At 44.9% G+C, this 20099-nt stretch overlaps 1 protein-coding gene across 4 annotated transcripts in view; it reads left to right on the forward strand.

Annotated features, from left to right (window-relative positions):
- Positions 1-266: 266 nt before the first annotated feature.
- The window catches only part of CNOT6L (CCR4-NOT transcription complex subunit 6 like), a 66606-nt gene continuing 46773 nt past the window's right edge, over positions 267-20099 (forward strand). For 2 of the 4 annotated variants that reach the window (XM_075929451.2, XM_075929454.2), the window contains exon 1: positions 269-404. The gene's annotated coding sequence lies outside the window, so the exon portion shown is untranslated. Of the gene's footprint in view, positions 405-1939; positions 2245-20099 lie in introns of those variants that run through there. The other 2 variants (XM_075929452.2, XM_075929453.2) reach the window with 2 other exon arrangements.

Raw genomic sequence — 20099 nt, forward strand, 5'->3', positions numbered from 1 at the left:
CCCAGCACACACACACACACACACACACGGTGATACCCCAACACACACACACACACACACACACACACACACACACACGGTGATACCCCAGCGCGCACACACACGCACACACACACACACACACTCCCGCCCCCGCAGGCCCATCCAGGCCAGGGCGCTGCGCGCAGGGGGCAGGGCCGGGCCGGGCGGCGGGAGGAGGCGGAGACAGGGCCCCGCGCCCCGCCCCGCCGCTCTCGCCGCCTCCCCCCGGAGTAATCCCAATATTTATCCGGCAGCAGGCGCCTGCGGCCCCCCGCGCCCGGCCCCGCCCCGGCCCCCTCCCGGCCCGGCGGGCCGCTGCCTGCATGTCTTGGCCGCCCTCCGCGCCGCCGCCCAGCCCCGCCGCCCCCGCGCGCTGGATGCAGGTGAGCGGGGCCGGGGGGAGGGGGGCCAGCGCGGCCTAGGCGGGCCCGGCTGCCGGGGCGCGCTCCCAGGCCCGGGCCTGCCCGCGGGGGACGGGGCTCGCGGCGGGGCGGCCGTTGGCGTGTGCGCGAGCCCGGCCCCGGCCTGGGCCCCCCGCGCGGCGCTGGGGGGCGGCGCGCGCGAGCGAGCGAGCGGGGCGCCTCTTGTGTAAACACGTGGCCCCGGCCCAAGGCCCCGGCCCGGCCGCGCGCTGGGCTGAGCCCCGCTCCGGGCCTGGCGCTTCCCACAGGGGCCGGGGAACTTCCCGCAGCCGCCCCCCTGGCCTGTGTCCTGGCCTGAGCCGCAGCCACTTTGCCCCCCGGCTCTGCCCCCCCCCCTGAGAAATGGGACTTTCCCCAGCGCAGCCCGCCAGCTGTCACCGCTTCAGCGCCTGCCCGGGGGGCTCCGGACGCTTTGCCTGGAAGTTTGTTCTTGCCTGGCCCTGCAGCCTCCCAGGGGGATCCTGAGGCGAACAGGGCTCCTGAGCGTGGGGAAATGGTAGCAACCCTGTCAGCGAGCCACACGGAGTAAACCAAGGCAGGTCCTGCCCTGCAGAGTTTACTACTGAGGCAGTGACAACGCAGGAGGGTAGCTCAGCTAAGCAGGTGGGAGGACGAGGTAGCAATGAAGGTACATGGTCAGTTAGGCTGCAGTGTAAACATAGCCTATGTCAGCATAACTTCAGTTATCCAGGAGTGTGGGGGGGGAAAAAACCCTCTCCCTGTGTGACATTACCTCACATCCACATAAACGCTGCACTGTGTCCATTTGAGAGCTTATCCCCCCCTGATATAGCTGTTACTGCTGCCCCAGAGGTGGTTTTGTCATGCTGAGCTCCTGTTGACACATAGGCTGCGTCTAGACTGGCATGATTTTGCGGAAATGCTTTCAACGGAAAAGTTTTTCCGTTAAAAGTATTTCCGCAAAAGAGCGTCTAGATTGGCACGGAGGCTTTTGCGCAGAAAGTGCTTTTGCGCAAAAGCATCCGTGCCCAGTATAGACGCGCTTTTGCACAAGAAAGCGCCGATGGCCATTTTAGCCATCAGGCTTTCTTGCGCAAAAAATTAAGGTGCCTGTCTACACTGACCCTCTTGCGCAAGTATTCTTGCGCAAGAGGGCTTATCCCTGAGCGGGAGCATCAAAGTATTTGCGCAGGAAGCACTGAATTCTTACATTAGATCGTCAGTGTTCTTGCGCAAATTCAAGTGGCCAGTGTAGACAGCTGGCAAGTTTTTGCACAAAGTCTTGCCAGTCTAGATGCACCCATAGAGTCTTCACTAGATGGGGTGCACTGGTACAGTTGCAGCACTGTGTAGCCATAGATGAGCTTGCTTAGCTGGCTATCAAGCACAAAAACTGTCAGGAGAATTCAGAATCTGTGTAGTACCCAAGCTATTTTTACTTTTTTGAAAAACTAATTATATCCCTTTACACAGAAAACTCAGCATATTTTGTTAAAATATTTCCATTTCGTATTAGATTGTGGAGCATTCTATTTCCAAAACATACTATTTACAACATTTAAATTTTGAGCCTGAAAACTAACTCAGTGGGTTTCTTCCTTTTTTGAGCCCCCTGAAAAAATTTGAATGGAGGTGTGGACTCTGTAGACACTGTTCTGCAGACATCTTCCTGAAAATTGAATCTTCAGGAGTGATTTGGTGGAGGCTAAGTTAGTCACTTTTTAAATTTACAGGGGGAATTTGTGAGAAGGTCATGGAAAAAAGCACAGAGGTGTTTGTGAAAGATGTTGACTAATGAAGTAAGGAGTGGCAGAGTGGGTGCTATAAGATAGTGGTTTTGGTAAGTAGGCATGGGTTAAATTATAAACCACCCTTACGATCAGTCTAAAGGAGTGCATATTTGATGCTATAAGGGGGGAAATTGGTGTACCAACAAATGGGTGTATGATATAATTGAAGTGGTGAGGTATGAAAACTTTGGCAGCATTTTGAATTGACTTGATAAAGTTGCAGTAGTCTAGTCTGCAGAAGAATAGACCTCAGTAGTGAAGATATGATATAGAGGGCCTAGATAAAAGAGATTGGCAGTCAGGAGAGAATATGTAGATCTGAACTGAAGAACATTTTTTTTGTAACAAATATTGGCATATATAATTGACTAATGATCATGCAGTCACTCAAGAATGTGCTTAACTTAGCATGTATGAATAATTCCTTTTTTAATGTGTGCATAAAGTTAATCATGTGCATGAATGTTAGTAGGATGGTACCTTTGCTAGTTAATCTGTATGGCTTTATAGGTCCCAGGTATCTTTCATACTAGAAAAGAGGATTCTGTCACACATCCAGTTTCCCAGAACATCCCATTAGAAGGAATTAGTATCACCTTTAAACTACCAGTGGAACATAGTCAACTAGAGCAGTGTTTCTAGAGGTCGAGGGACCTTTGGGGGTCAGCAGACTATGTCTAAGGGGTATGCAAAAGGCTTAAGCTGAAAACTGACTGAACAGAATTCACCTGAATGTACAGATAGTATGTTTCCAAAGGAGTCCGGACCTCCATTCTAAATTTTTCAGTGGTATCATAGACTCATAGACTTTAAGGTCAGAAGGGACCATTATGATCATCTAGTCTGACCCCTTGCACAATGCAGGCCACAGAATCTCACCCACCCACTGCTAGAATAATCCTTTCACCTATATCTCAGATATTGAAGTCCTTGAAACAATGGTTCAAAGACCCCAAGATGCAGAGAATCCTCCTGCAAGTGACCCGTGCCCCATGCTACTAAGGAAGGTGAAAAACCTCCAGGGCCTCTGCCAATCTACCCTGGAGGAAAATTCCTTCCCGACCCCAAATATGGCAATCAGCTGAACCCTGAGAATGTGGACAAGACTCACCAACCAGACACCCAGAAAAAAGTTCTCTATAGCAACTCCTATCTTCCACCATTGGCCTATTTACTGGTCCACAGTATTGATGTTAAATATCGGTTAATTGAATAGTTGAGTAACCTCATGAATTCTTATCAGTTAGTTGATTATTCTGTAGTCCCCGGGGGCAGATCCAGCAGCCAGTGTGGTCTGATCCCACTTCTGAGGAGTCCCCTGCCCTGCTGTGACTCTGCAGCCCGGCTCATGCTGGGTCTGGGAGCTCTGACCCGACCTCGACAGGGGCTGCTACCACCCTGTGCTGCTGCTTCTATATCAGAGGCAACTGCACAGGGTGCCAGGCGGGAGCTGGTCCATGAGGGGAGCCAGTTTAAAAAAAACAGCTCCCCTCGCGGACTGGCTGCTTGTCGTCCCGAGCTACTGCCTCTGATACAGAAGCAGCAGCATGGAGTGGCAGGAGCCCCTGTCCAGGAGGGGTCTGATCACGCTGGAATTGAGCCAGGCTTCCTGCCTGCCTAGCTCCTAATATACTTTAAATGCAGAGCTGCAGTAGGGGTAGGTTCTACGGTGTGAGCCAGGACTGAGCTAGGCTGCTGGCCAGCCTGCTAAAACATTTACTGACAGGGGAGGGGTGTAAGGGAAATGCTTGTGGTCTGTAGCATTAATCTATAAGCTTTTGGTTATCGATTTATCGGTTAATCGACTACACTATTACATCCCTAGTCCACAGATCAAAAAAGGATGAGAACCTTGGGATTAGTTTTCAGGCTCAAAATTTAGATTTTGTAAATAGTATGTTGCAAAACCTAGTATGAATGGAAATATTTTCACAATTTTAATTCAGCAAAGAGTCTTCTATGTAAAGAGATATAACAGATTGGTTTTTAAAAAGTAAAAATAGCTTAGATACTATACTGCTTTTGAGTTCCTGAGACAGTTTTGTGCCTCATAACCACATTTTCCACATAGCCGGTTTTAAGGCCCACGTGAACAGGAAGACGATAACAATGCAAAACGTAAAGAAACTAAAACAGAAGAACCACTTTTTATCTAACTTTTTTGGTATGGTTCTATTAAATGTTACTTGCTTATGAGTATTTTATGTTCTACCACAAAGTTTTTAAAAATGACTTGAGTATGTGAGTAACTTGGAGCATTTGCTGCAAGTTGCTATGATTCCAAAAATAGTGTTTTTGTACATGAGAACTTGAAAGTTAAACTCAGACCTTCCCTAAATGCAAACTGTCCTGTATGGACAGTTATTTCTATATAACTGAAATAATGCGTGTGGTGGTTTTTTTTTTCTTATTTTAAACTTATTCCCAAGCATCTTAAAGTTAAATTGAAAAAATACAGTCTTTTACCAGCACAAGTGTGTTCACCCAAGGGGATATTATGCCTATCTAACTGAAAACTTTCCTGTGTAGAGAAGGCCTAAATAAAATTGATAGCCAACAGTCTCATTTCAGCTGGTGCTGCCACATTAGGGGAAAAAAAAAAAAAAAGCAAAATCAGACTTTAACTTTTTAATGAATTTGTTACTAGTGACAGAGGTTTGTTTTTGTTCTTTGTTTCTGATTTGGAGGACCAGGAAACAAACACTGTCTCAGTAAACATGAAATATGGCCACACACAGACACTACCATGGGAGTGGGTTTTTTCATTCTTTTACTTAAAATATGCGTTGATAATTAAATTCTTACAGTAAATGTAAGTCTGATAAAATTCAACCAATGTTTCTTATTTTACAGTTGTAAATTATAATAATACTTTTCAAAAGGTAATTTAAATGCCGAAACGTGAGGATTCACTTGTATTTGTGGCCTACTTTGTGGTGAAAACAAGTGCAGAAACCAGGTCTGACTTCCTGTGCTTAGCATTTCCCACTTGCATGGTATATTATGCTTCATACATTTGATTTAATAATATTCAGTGCACATAACTCAAGAGCCTGGTATTAGGAATGGTCACCTGTAAATCACCTTTGTTTAGTTGAATAGAAATGTATTTACTTCTATGTCTTTGGTAGTATTGATCCAGAATAGGTCGAAGTAACTTATTGCTCTTCACTGTTGTACTTTCATGTGGAGTCTGATCCATCCTACCTGCTGTTCACAATTAGCAGCCCAGATGTAAGATCTACTTGCTGAGTATCTTTCATGATGATTGAGAATAAAGTATTAATTTTGTTTGGCTGTTCAGCTGTGCGAAATTACTTTGTATTGACAAATGCCTATTTAGCGTACAATACACCCTTGCTGTAACAAAAATGTCAGGATCCACTTCATTTGTTTATTATAGTCTGGAGTTCATTATAATGAAAGAGCCCTGAGGGTGGAAGGTGAGAGTGGGTCACTTACAACTCCTGCAGCTTGAGGTGGGATCTGGGGGTCGGGTCATTATAACAGAAGGGTCATTATTGTTAAGGGCATTATAGCAAGAGTGTACTGTTATGTAGAGATCATTTTGTCCTCTTCAAAACTAATAATATGGTCTATGGTCCTCTTTGAGCAACCTTCTAGGCTTGGGGAGCTCATATATAGTTACAGATTAATTTCTGAAGTTTTCTTTTTGTTTTTCGTTTGTCAGAAATGTTTTCTTTTAGTTTAGTTTTGCAAAATTTAAACTCTGAAGGACAATGTGGATAGCTAATAGGTATTTGGAGAGCCTTCAGGTATGTTTACACTGTCTCTGTCCTTGAGGACTGAGGCTTTAACTTGGTAAGATATGAATGTAAATATTAATCATCTCATTGTTAGACAAGTCGTACATTTGGTGATGGCTTAGCTTTTCTGCAGTTGTGGGAGTGCAAAACTTTACAATTTTGGTTTGAACCCTTAATTTGCAGTGTAGACAAAGGTTTTACTTCACTTACTTGAAAGAAGTGACAGGCTAGTCTGTCATTTGCATTTTCAACCTCTTCCACTGTAAATGGTAATTTTGTTTCATGCTAACAATCAAAATGGGTGATGTTATAAAACTTTGTGCTTATTTTCGGAGTTGTCAGTGTTTTTAATCCTTTGTGTCATATGGTTTTCCATTAATTATTTTTCTATCATGATCTTTACAGAGATAATTAATTCACTTAAGTTTGTGTAGCCCAATGCTATAGTAACTTTAACATTAATATAAAATTCACACCCCAGTTTTTAAAAGAAGAAAGCAGAGATTTCTCTGAGCAGCACCAAGAGCTAAGCTGGAAATGTAGTCTTTTCTTGTAGACTGAAGGAGAAACATTTGAGGAAACATTTCATTTGTACTGTGGCATTACTAATTTGTAGGTAGATGTAGGAAGAGCTTAAACCTTAGGTAGGTTATAATTCTTAATACACAGGCTTCCCCTTAAACTTAGGACCAGTCTCCTCAATTCAAGTCTCTTTCTTCCCAGCATTCTTCTTGCTCCCAGGGTAGTTGGGGGAGGAGAAAGGCTAAAAGCATGATGCTACTTTTGCCTATCTTATCTCCTCAATCCAGGTGTCTGGAAAGCCCAGACAAGTACTGATGGGCTTTGCCAAGTCACAAAAAAATGATCCCCTGTGGTGTGGTGCTGGTGTGGTCCTCTTACACCATGGTAAATCCTTTGTTTACAACTCCCCTGCCAATTTAATGCCCTCCTGGGAGTAGGTCACTTCCTTTGTCACTGGAGAACTAGCAGTGGAGACTTGCACCACATATCCGTAACAACCATCCAGCAAAACGTTTAATTTCATACACACTAATGCTAAACATCCTTTGACAGAACAATAAGTTTCAGCAGCTCTTGATGTTTTCTAGGATATCTTATATAGCATGTTTTGTATGACCTAGATCATAATTATATGATGGGAAATATGGGAGCTCCAGGGTGTTGCTTTGAAGTAGAGATAGCCCCACAGACTCTCACAAGAAAGGTTGTCATGATGTAGTGTGTGTATGAGAGGTTCCAGATCATCGGAAGTCTACTGTATCAAGTTTTAAGTGATGCAATCAGTAGGGATGTAATAGAGTAACCATTTAAATGGTTATCCTATAAGCATGAGTTTATTGGCAACTGTTAACAGTTACACAACAACTCCCAGCCCAGCTCCTGAGGAGCTGGCTGTCACCCTGCTCTGTGGGCTCTGTATCAGAGCCCACAAAGCGGGGTAGCAGCTAGCTTCCTGGAAGCAGGGCAGGGAGTGGGAGCTGGTATATGCTGGGAGCTGGCTCCCACCTGCACAGCCCTGCTCTTGGGGAGCCAGCTCATGCTTCTTGTTAACCCTAGATACTAGTACATAACCCTTTGCTGTTTTAACTTTATAAGTTTCATAGTGGTACAATCGTTTCCTAGGGTATGTCTAGACTACATGCCTCTGTCGCCATGTAGCAAAGGCTTCCCCAGCTGACGGATCCGCGTGTAGACTACTGTGCTGTGCCGGATCAGCTGATCGTCGGCACAGCGCGGCAGCCATGTTTATTTTAACAAAGTGGGAATTATTTAAATCTCCCCTTCTTTGCCTATGCCAGGTAACCTAATCTACATGCCTCTGACGACAGAGGCATGTAGTCTAGACATACCCAGAGTGTCCCTTTCTAGATTTAATTTTATACAGATATTAAGTGAGGGCCGAATTAAGATACAGATTGCAGCACTGTAGATTAGGGATGTTAAATTTCGATTTAATCAAGTAGTCGATGGAGTTTCCACTGGCGACTTGATTAGTTGATAAGGAGGGCACTCGCTATCCCACTGTGCCTCTTCCTTTGAAATGTACAAGAGCGGCCAGCAGCTCTTGTACATTTCAAAGAAAGAGGCGCAGCAGGGAACCAGTGCAAGGGGGGCCAAAGCAGTCCATGCTTGCACAGGGTCCCGACTGCTGCACCTTTCCTTTGAAATGTACAAGAGCTGCCTGCATTTCAGGCAGGTCTTGTACATTTCAAAGGAAAGGCGCAGCAGTTGGGATCCGCATGAGGGTCTGCTTCAGTACCCACTCATGCTGTTTTCCCGCTGTGCCTCTGCCTCCCCTGCCTTGCTGCAGTGGGGAACTGGCTTTTAAGATGGCTCCTGCTGCCCCCTCATGCTGCCTGTCTCTGATAAAAGAAGTGGGGTGTGGAGCGACTAGTTGAGTCACTACTATAAGCATATGCTTATCAAGTAGTTGAGTAGTTGCTTACATCCCTACTGAAGATCCTATGCAGTGCCACCGAAACACTGATTGGCTGTAGTGATCATTCTCTTTTTCAGGCAAGTCACCTACACAAATCCATTTTAGGTTAATTGTCATCTGATAGGTTATATGGCATGTTTGGGTTCAGCTTTTGATACACAGGGTCCACCACAATTGGCAACCCTGGCATCCTTGGCAAGTATTAAACTGAGGCCAGGGTCTGACACGTGCTGTGGGAGAAGCACCACGTGTGCATGTAACCAGACTGTCCTGTATACTCACAAAGGAACAGAATTAAGATTGCATGGGCAGCCTTACTTTTGGCATTTTCTAACTTGAGTGCTTTACTTTGCAAACTTCAGCTTCGCTGTTTTTTGTTTGTTTTTTTTCTTGTTTGTTTTGCTTCTTTTAGAAGGCAGATACTTTGACATTCCAATTGTGAATGGAATTTGACCTGTCAGAGTTCTTTATGAAGATAACTGTCTAGCAAGATTTGTTTTTCTAATTCTGTATCTGCAGTTCAGCAAGAGCAATCTCATGAAATATTGGACTCTAACTGTAGCCTAGCAAACAAGTGAAATACTTTAAAAAAACAAACAAACAAAAACCTGACAATTTCTGACTTGCATTGTTCTTTATGTGTTTGAAATCTCAGCCTGTCATATTTGTGTCTTAATTTTTCCTGTGGGAGGAACTATTTCTTCGATGATGCTCTTGGATTTTTCTATAATGCCCAAGTGTGCTTGTATATGCCCTTTCATTGATTGAAAGAGGTTACTTCAAAATGGAAGTGCTTATTTGACCTCCAAAGATATATTTGTATCTGCTTTTATTACATGTGAAAATGCAGGGCAATTTTAAATTGTTGCAGTTCTTCTTCATGATAGCTAGGAAAATTTGCAGTGGAACTTTAAATTATACCACCTTGTGCTTATCTTTGAACAGAAAACTGTTCTGCTTAGATGACTTGAGTTTGTCGGTCATGACTTATGAATTTAATTATTATTTTAAAAAATGAACTTTAGATTGTGTATCAGTGGCTCTTGTAAGTTTGTTTGACTAAGGCTTTAAAAACAAACAAAAAAGGCTTGTGGGGTGTATTAAATGAAGCCTGTTTAGCAAAACATTGGAAAGGCAATCCTGTCAGTGAACTTGAGCAGTTGGGGGTGAGGGAAAGGAAGGTGCTATAGAAAACATTGTAAAATAAGTTTGTAGTTGTTTGTATATGCAGGTTTACTACTCGATTTACTAATGTGAGAGCCTGAATTCTTACTCCTGTGGTGTTCTTCTCTTTTAAAATTTAGATAATTGCATATGATGATATTTGAAGTGACTTCATAAACTGCTTTTCAGTTAACAGAATGTTTGCATTGGGGATGTAACATCCCATTTAATCAGTTAAGCAATGACATGTCATGTTGAACCGGTTAACTGCTTAAAACAGATGGCGGGGAGACTGCGACATGGCTCAGAGGCCTGGCTCCTCAGCCTTTGGCAGGGGGCTGCTCCAGAAAGAGTGGGCCACCAGTTAACTGTAGCTAGGGATGTAAAATCCCGATTAATCAGTTAACCAGTTAAATGTTAGGTTAACCCAAGGTTTTACTGATTAACTGACTAAGCAGGATCCAAGGGTGGGGGACTGCTCCTGCCTGCCTGGAGCGACCCCTGCACTGGGGCTCCTGCCAGCTCCCAAGAGCCAGTTAACTGTTACCTGGTAAGCATCACCTGGTAAGCATGACCCGGCAGCAGCCCCAGCCTGTTCACATCTCCAATACTTTCTGGTAAGGTAACCTGTTCACATCCTTAATGCTTAACGGTTAACTAATTAACCATTCACATTGCTAGTTGCTCTTGTTATCTTTGCCATAGTCATAAAGATGCATATTTAAATTTCTGTTTCTGCAGATCTGATATGGACTGTGGATTCTTACTCATCTGTCTGTTATACAGAGGAGACCAGCCAGTGTGTCAGATTGAGGTGCTACTTGCCTAACATCAATTGGTTTTACTTCAGGGCAATTCATTTCATTTTCAGGTCTACTTTCATTCCAAAGAATTCTGTGTAAATTGAAGACAAATCCAAGAATTGCTCATTCATCCAAGTTTGTCACCTCAGACACCAAGAAGCATTGTATAATTTTGAGTTTGTGACTGGGGCAGTAAAACAACGGGAGGGAGGGTATTCAGGGTTTTGATCTAACTCTTGGGTAAATCGTAGTCCCGAGTCTCTTTATTTTCCTTCGCCCTACCCTAAGGGAATTCATGAATTAACTAGCTGTTGCAACATGTAGATGATTACGTATCACTCTATCCTTTTATATAAAACTTACCTCAGTGGAATCCTAAGTTGCAGGTAAATTGGTGCTATTACTTAATTTTAAATGCTAGTGTTTTTTAATGAAAAATGTGACATTAAGATTCCACGGTCAAACAAACCACTTGTGCTGCAACAATCACAAACTTAAACCTGCCCCAGTACTACTGCAGTCATGTAGAATGTTGATAATGAAGCACAGAGTTGAGCTTAAGGAGGTCATTAGTTCAGAGTATGAGTCAATCTGAGTGGCTGACTTATTCTTGATTTATAGACGAGCTGTACAATGCTCTTCCATGAATTTGTCCTGAGTATTTTAGTTCTCTTAAATATTTTTATTAGGTAATCCCATGGGTTCTAACAATGAGCCTTCAGTCAACCTGGCAGCTTTGGAGGTGGGGCGTTGTTAAAACTAGGAACAGGCTGATTTCCTTCCAGTGAAAAGCCAGATGGTTCTCTCTCCCTCCAGACCAGTGAAAAAGGTGGTAGACCTTCCCTTAGGACCGGGAAACTTCCCTCCCTACGAAATTTCTCCTCTTTGCCTACAGTCAAATTGTAAGTAAATTTTTATTAATTAGACTCCACATTCTGATTATGGAGTACGGGCAGTCCCCGGGTTACGTACAAGATAGGGACTGTAGGTTTGTTCTTAAGTTGAATCTGTATGTAAGTCGGAACTGGCATCCAGATTCAGCCGCTGTTGAAACTGATCAGTTTCAACAGTGGCTGAATCTGGACGCCAGTTCCAACTTACATACAGATTCAACGTAAGAACCCCAGGCGTCCCCAAGTCACCTGCTGCTGAAACTGATCGGCAGCTGATTCCAGGAAGCCCGGGGCAGAGCAACTCTGCCTCGGGCTTCCTGTAGTCAGCCGCTGGTCAGTTTCAGCAGCGGCTAACTTGGGGACGCCTGGGGCAGAGCAGCTCGGGTGCTGCTGGGTTGGTCCAGTAGCGCGGCCGCTCCTCGGCGCTACTGGACCAACCCAGCAGCACCCCTGCTGCTCTGCCCCAGGCGTCCTGATTCAGCCACTGCTGAAACTGATCAGCAGCGGCTGAATCAGGACTCCTGGGGCAGAGCAGCTGGGGTGCTGCCGGGTTGGTCCAGTAGCACCAAGGAGCGGTGCTGCGGGACCAACCGGCAGCGCCCCACCTGCTCTACCACAGGCCCCGGGCTTTGCTCCACGTCTCCCTGGTCTGCTGGGGGGGGGGGGCACTAGCTGCGTCCCCCCCCCCCCCAGCAGACCAGGGAGACGCGGAGCAAAGCGGCGGAGGACCCGGGGCCGGACCCGTGGCGCTTCCAGCTGATCTGGAAGCGGCCTCGGGTCCAGCCCCGGGTCCTCCGCCGCTTTGCTCCCCGTCTCCCTGGTCTGCTGGCTCCCCCAGCAGACCAGGGAGACGGGGAGCAGCTTTTCTCGACCCGGAGGAGGCGGGCGGCGGGACCAGGCGTCCCGCCGCTCCAGTCCTCCGGGGCGAGAAAATCCCCGTTCGTAACTGCGGATCCGACATAAGTCGGATCCGCGTAACTCAGGGGCTGCCTGTAATTGGGTTTTTTTCACTGAGGTGCTGCTGCAGCTACCCTAAGGGGGTAGGCAAACTCAAAAATGATAAAACCCTCAGAAATAAGACCAGGATGAGAAATGCCTCTTCTGTTCCTCTGCTCTGCCAAAATGTATGGAAAGGGATTTTTGCAGCTTTTACAAGCAAGGGAAAGCCTTGTGTTGGCTCAGGGTTGTCTGTGGAAAGCCAAACAGGTAGTAGAGGCTTTTAGCATCCCTTTGAAATTGGGTGCTGACTCTGCTGCTTATAGGATTGACTTGCTGGCTAAATGGTGGGCTCCCTCCAACTCTTCCAGTGTGTCATTTTGAATTTTAAGCCTTTAAAAAAAATGTTTGGTTAAGACAAGTAGTTGACTGTTGGATATTGCATTATTTACTTGTATAAGAGGTTTCCTATTCCCCCCCCCCCCCCCCGCTTTTTTTTAGACCGCAAAATCTGCAGAACATGGCTCTAAAACCCTATGGGAGTTAGTCTTTGGATTCCTAAAAGAATTAAGAAAGGGAGTATGGTGTGAGTGTTTAAATTCGGCTCAAGCCAATTATATATGGATTTGAATATGGATTTGTTTTGTGTTTTGGTGCATAATGTGCACAAGTGGCATGAATTTAGAACATTGATACGTCGTGCAGTGTCATGTCAATGTATCGAGGACAAAGAAAATCAGGAACGGAGAGGCAAGGGGAAAAAACTTAGGAACTGTATATTTAATGTCTTAATCTTTCTTCTCTTTTGCTCCACCTTCCCTAGAATAGGGAAAAGACTTATTCTTCCACCTCTAAGAAAATTGTGTGTATAGAGAAAAAGGTAGATCTGTTGCATGGTGCCTTGAATGCTAGCACAGCCTAGCATGATCGGGCATGTTTATGACCCTGTTAACTATTTCTGACTCTGCCAATTTTAACTAAATTGAGAACAAAACCTCTATATAAATTTCATATCTGACTTCACTTTAAGTAGGGTTGTAGAATGGCTGTTCTGCAATGTCAGTTTGCTACCCTCCTACAATGGCCAGTGCAAGCTTAACCAATGGAAGGTATGAGGTGGGAGTGATGTGGCAATAATGGTGCACATGGTGCTTGAGTAGTGTTTTAAGTAGGAAACTGTTCCTTCTGGTCCCCTAGAGGTGTTGACTCTTAAAACAGTTTCTAGTAGGAGCAACAATTTGGTCATCTTCCATGTGAGAATCTCCAAAGGGATTTATAAACAGTAATGAATTAATCCAGGGGTGGGGAACTTTTTTTGGGTTGAGAGTTGCTAACTCACAGTAAAATCAATTGGGGGCTGCACACAAGTGAGAAGCAAAACCAAAAGCCAAAAAATCCCTCATTGAAGCAGCCCCTGACTGAGAAGGGAAAAAGAAATTCTCCATATTCCCCTTGCACACCAGAGCCTTGGGCGGCCCAGGCTAGTAGATTTTTTTTGTCCTCCAGCCCTCTGGGGTGACAGCTGGGGGTGGGGGACTGGGACTGGAGCACCAGCATGGGCTCCCCAATACTGGGGTAAGGGGAGAGCTCTGAGCCTTGGGGGCCAGATCCAGGCAAGCCAGGGGCCGCATCCAGCCCTTGGGCCTTATGCCACCCCGGTGATTATCCCAATTTTATAGATGGGGAAATTGAAACAAATAATATTGTTCAGTGCCCTGTGTGAATGCACAAAGAACCATATCATGCCTCCATCATTTGTACATAGGTAGTGAATAATGGGAGTCTTTGCAATCGCCGAGTACAAGGACACAGCAGTCTACAAAGGAGGTGAGAACTATACAGCAGCCATGCTTGCCCCTGCAGAAAGTTTTCACAACACATTCTAAGGCACAGTCTAGACATAAGTGACATATTTGAGATCATATGCAGTGATGTTATAGCCGTATTGGTCCCAGGATATTAGAGAGACAAAGTGGGTGATTATAATATCTTATTGGTTTTATTGAACCAATAAAACATACTACCTCACCCACATTGACTTTCTGATATTCAGGTTCACACACACCCACATTGGTTTTATTATATAGAGTCACACAGGCAGAGAGATGGATTAAAAAAACTTAACCTCCTTACTACTTGTCTTTTACACTAACTACAGGACCGTCACAAATAACGTTGGAGGTTGTGCCAGGGAATGGGCAGTTCTTAGTTTTTAAAGAAAATCAAGGCACAGTATTTTTAAATGCGTTCCAGAGGCAATACGTTTCATTGGTTGAGTTGATTAAACTGTGTAGATTGGAAAATGTTGTGGTAATTTTTTCAGTATTTGTGTTAGGGACGTTAGCATGTAGTTGTTTATATATCTCTGGGCTTATTGGTTAAACCTAATGACTATATGCACTAGGGATGTAATAGTGCAGTCAGTTAACCAATAAGCAAAAGCTTATATGCTAATGCTATAGATTACACACATCCCTCCTCCCTCTCCCCCCCCCCCCCCCCCGCAGTAAAATTTTTAGCTGGCTGGCCAGCAGTCTGGGACCTATCCCCAATGTGGCTCTGCATTTAAAGTGTATTAGGAGTCAGGTGGGCAGGCAGCCCCGCTCAGTTCTGGCTCTTGACAGGCAGCCAGTCCACAAGGGGAACTGGTTATTAAATTCTTTTCCCTCATGGACCAGCTCCTGCCTGGCACCCTGGGTTGCTCCCTCTGGTATAGAGGTAGCAGCGCGGAGTGGCAGGATGCTTCTCAGGAGTGGGGTCGGAGAGCACTGGCTGCTGCCCCATCCCCGGGGGACTATAGAATAGTCAAGTAACAGATAAAAATTCATGAGGTTAATCAACTATTCAGTTAACCAATATTTAACATCCCTAACATGCACCCTACCCCTCTACCCTCACTGCATCAGAGTTAGTGAGGGAGGAGAGCCAGTGTGTGTGGGGAGCCGACTCTTAAGCCAGCTCCTCTCGTGTATCCACTCCTGTGCTGCTTCCCCCTCCTACCCCGATGATAAATGTGTAACCACTAAAAAATCCAGCAGTTAAATGTTTACACAAATACATGTTAGTTAACATCTCTAATTTGTGTTGCTAAGCAGAGGCAGGAGGAGGCTTCATTTGTTAGTAGGGCCCTGTGGCTATGTCCATAACTGCAACAATGAGCTGAGGATATCTACACCACAGCAGGGATATAAAATCCCACTTAATCGGTTAACTGGTTAAATGTAATTTTTAACTGATTAAACATCGGGGTCACAGGTGCTGCTCCACCACTCCCCCCATTGACCAGACTGAAGTGATTAACTTTTCATATACCTAGCTGGAACGGAGTCCAGCCCCATGGGGCTCCTGGCATTGTGGGACTAGCAGGTGTGGGGGTGGCTCAGTTAACTAGTTACTGGTAAGCATCCACTAAGGGTGATACTTACTGAGTAGCCAGTTACCCTTTCGCATCCTTAACCCACATCTGCGGATGCAGACTAGGGATGTTAAATATCAGTTAACTGAATAGTCAAGTAAGATCATGAATTCTTATCAGTGAGTCAACTATTCTATAGTCCCTGGGGGCAGGACGGGCAGCAGCATAGGATGCCAGGCGGGAGCTAGTCTGCGAGCGGAGCCAGTTTAAAAACCAGCTCCTCTTGCGGATCAGCTGCTTGTTGCCCTGTGCTGCTGCCTCTGATAGAGACAGCAGCGTGGGGTGGCAGCAGCCCCTGTCTGCGGGAGGGTGGGGGGTGGTCTGAGCTCCCGGACCCAGCGCAAACCAGAACTGAGACGGGCTGCCTGCCTTCCTAGCTCCTACTGCACTTTAAATACAGAGTGGGTGTAGGTCCCGCAGCCAGCATAAGCCAGAACTGAGTCGAGCTACTGGCCAGCCTGCTACAAAATTCAGAGTTCATTATGGGCAATTTCACAGACAGGGTTTACATTTAGTCAGTTTGATGTTTTCATAGAATCATAGAACACGAGAACTGGAAGGTGTCTCGAGAGGTCATCAAGTCCAGTCCCCTGCCCTCATGGCAGGACCCATCTAGACCATCCCTGACATGTCTGTCTAATCTGCTCTTAAATATCTCCAGAGATGAAGATTCCACAACCTCCCCAGGCAACTTTATTCCAGTGTTTAACTATCCTGACAGTTAGGAACTTTTTCCTAATGTCCAACCTAAACCTCCTTTGCTGTAGTTTAAGCCCATTGCTGCTTGTCCTATCCTCAGAGGCTAAGGAGAACAACTTTTCTCCCTCCTCCTTGTGACACCCTTTGAGATACCTGAAAACTGCTATCATGTCCCCTCTGTCTTCTCCATTCCAAACTAAACTAGCCCAGTTCTTTCAGTTTCCCCTCATAGCTCATATTTTCTAGACCTTTAATAATTCTTGTTGCTCTTCTTCGTACCTTCCCCAGTTTCTCCACATTTTTCTTGAAATGTGATGCCCACAACTGGACACAATACTCCAATTGAGGCCTAATCAACGCAGAGTAGAGCGGAAGAATGATTTCTCGTGTGTTGCTCACAACACTCCTGTTAATGCATCCCAGAATCATGTTTGCTTTTTTTTTTTTTTGCAACAGCATCACACTGTTGACTTATATTTACCTTGTGTCCACTATGACCCCTAGGTCTCTTTCTGCAGTACTCCTTCCTAGTTGCTTCCCATTCTGTATGTGTGAAATTGATTGTTCCTTCCTAAGTGGAGTACTTATTAAACGTCATTTGTCCTTATTAAACATCATCCTATTTACCTCAGACCATTTCTCCAGTTTGTCCAGATCATTTGTAATTATGACCCTAGCCTCCAAAGCAGTTGCAACCCCTCCCAGCTTGGTATCACCTGCAAAATTAATAAGCATACTCTATATGCCAGTATCTAAATCGTTGATGAAGATATTGAACAGAACCGGTCCCAAAACAGTCCCTTGCGGAACCCCACTTGTTATGCCCTTTCAGTAGGATTGTGAACTGTTAATAACTACTCTCTTAGAGCAGTTATCTAGCCAGTTATGCACCCACCTTATAGTCGCCCCATCTAAGTTGTATTTGCCTAGTTTATTGGTAAGAAGATCATGTGAGACCGTATCATATACCTTACTAAAGTGTAGAGAGATGACGTCCACTGCTTCTCCCTTTATCCACAGGACTTGTTATCCTATCAAAGAAAGTTATCATATTAGTTTGATATGATTTGTTTTTTACAGATCCATGCTGGCTGTTTGTAAACACCTGGAAGATAATAAGGTGATAGCTGATGAATTCCTTAATTACTTGCTTCATTATCTTTTCTGGCACAGAAGTTAAACTGACTAGCCTGTAGTTTCCTGGGTTGTTCTTATTTCCTTTTTTATAGATGGGCACTATATTTGCCCTTTTCCAGTCTTCTGGAATCTCTCCTGTCTCCCATGATTTTTCACAGATGATAACTAAAGGCTTAGATACCTCCTCTATCAACTCCTTGAGTATTCTAGGATGCATTTCATCAGGCCCTGGTGACTTGGGGACATCTAACTTTTCTAAGTGATTTTTAACTTGTTCTTTTTTTATTTTGTCTAATACACCTATCCCTTTCCCACTAGCATTCACTATGTTAGGCATTCCTTTATCAGACTTCTCGGTGAAGACCGAAACAAAGAAGTCATTAAGCACCTCTGCCATTTCCAAGTTTTCTGTTACTGTTTCTCCCTCCTCACTGAGCAGTGGGCCTATTCTGTCCTTGGTATTCCTCTTGCTTCTAATATATTTATAGAATGTCTTGTTTCCCTTCATGCCTGTAGCTAGTTTGAGCTCATTTTGTGCTTTTACCTTTCTAATCTTGGCCCTGAATACCTGTATTGTTTGGTTATGTTCATCCTTTGTAATTTGTCCTAGCTTCCACTTCTTATGATTCCTTTTTTTATTTTTAGATCATATAAGATCTCCTGGTTAAGCCAAGGCAGTCTTTTGCCATACTTTCTATCTTTCTTACACAGCGAAATAGCTTGCTTTTGGGCCCTTAATAATGACCCTTTGAAAAACTGCCAACTCTCTTCAGTTGTTTTTCGCCTTAGTCTTGCTTCCCATGGGACTTTACCATCCTGCTCTCTGAGCTTACCAAAATATACCTTCCTGAAATTCATTGTCTCTATTTTGCTGTTCTCCCTTCTACCATTCCTTAGAATCACAAACTCTGATTTCATGATCGCTTTCACCCAAACTGCCTTCCACTTTCAAATATTTGTTAAAATCGGATCTAGAACAGCTTCCCCCCAGTTGCTTTTTCAATGTTCTGAAGTAAAAAAGTTGTCTTCAATGCAGTCTGAGAACTTATTAGATAGTTTGTGCCCCACTGTGTTAGTTTCCCAGCATATATCTGGATAGTTGAAGTCCCCCATCACCATCAAATCCTGTGCTTTGGATGATTTTGTTGTTTAAAAAAAAAAAGCCTCATCCACCTCTTCTACCTCAGTAGGTGGCCTGTAATAGACCCCTAGCGTGATATCACCCGTGGCTTTTTTTACCCCTTTTAGCCTAACCCAGAGACTCTGAACACATCAGTCTCCTATGTCCATCTCCACTTCAGTCCAAGTGTATACATTTGTAATGTATAAAGCTACAGCTCCTCCCTTTTTTCCCTGCCTGTCCTTCCTGAGTAAGTTGTACACTTCTATACCAATATCGTGTGTATTATCCCACCAAGTCTTTGATACCAACGATGTCATAGTTGTGTTTATTTATTAGCACTTCAAGTTCTTCCTGCGTATTACCCATACTTCTTGCATTTGTATATAGGCATCTAAGATACTGATTTGATCTTGCCTCCCATTTCTACCTTGTCCCTCCTTTTTCTCTGCTATTATAGCCCACGCTTCCACCCATTTCCAACCCATCTCCTAGGTCTCCATGTTATTCACTTACCCGGGGGCTTTGGTCCTCCTCACTAGGTTAGCCAGCCTGCATCCAAATACAGTCTTCCCCTTCCTCGAATGGTGAACCCCCATCCTTGCCTAGCAGTCCTTCTTGGAATAGCATCCCATGGTCGAGGAAGCTAAAGCTCTCCTATTGACACCATCTTCACAGCCAGGCATTCACCTCCAGGATGCACCTATCTCTGCCTGGGCCCCTACCTTTGACAGGAAGGACTGAAGAGAACATCATCTGTGCTCCAGACTCCTTCACCCGTACTCCCAGAGCCCTGTAGTCACTCTTGATCTGCTCAGTGTCACACCTTGCAATATCATTAGTGCCCACATGGATGAGTAGCATGGGGTAGTAGTTAGAGGGCCGGATAATCTTCGACAATGCCTCTGTAACATCTCGGATGTTTACATCTGAAATGTTAGGGTATTGTAACTGCTGGAGGCATGACCCAGAAAGTAGTTAGTGTGGGGCAGTCAACCTTACTCTGCCTTCAGAGTTGGACAGCTAGAGAGGAAGGCTTTCTAGCTGGGCACCCCCTCTAAAGCCAGCACCACTCCCAGCAACAGCATAGAAATGAGGGTGGTTGTGTATTTGGGGTGCGTGGGTTACCAGTTCTCCTAGCTGTCTCCTGCTTGAGTGGAGGGCTGACCTCTGGCTGCAGGAAGCATGGTGGGCTCCAGGTAAAATCCCAGAAATGGGGCTGAGCAGCCCCTGCTGGGGAAGAAATCTTGTATGTCCCTATCTGAAGCCAAAACTAGCAGCTGGAGTCCTGCACAGAGTGGTAACCTCCCAGCTGCATGCCACGTTTCAGTTTTTGCAGCCATGAATTTGGTTGGGCCCTAAACATGAGCATTTAAACAGACTCTTTGTGACATGGCTGCACGCTGACCAATATGTAGTGTCTCCCTTTACGTATCAGGAAGATAGCAACCAACAGAAGCAAAGCATTGCTGTGCCTTCTAGTCACACTGACTGCTTTTCTTATCACAGG

This window comes from Pelodiscus sinensis, chromosome 4 (assembly GCF_052426305.1).
Source record: "Pelodiscus sinensis isolate ZL-2025 chromosome 4, ASM5242630v1, whole genome shotgun sequence".
Classification (NCBI taxonomy): Eukaryota; Metazoa; Chordata; order Testudines; family Trionychidae; genus Pelodiscus; species Pelodiscus sinensis.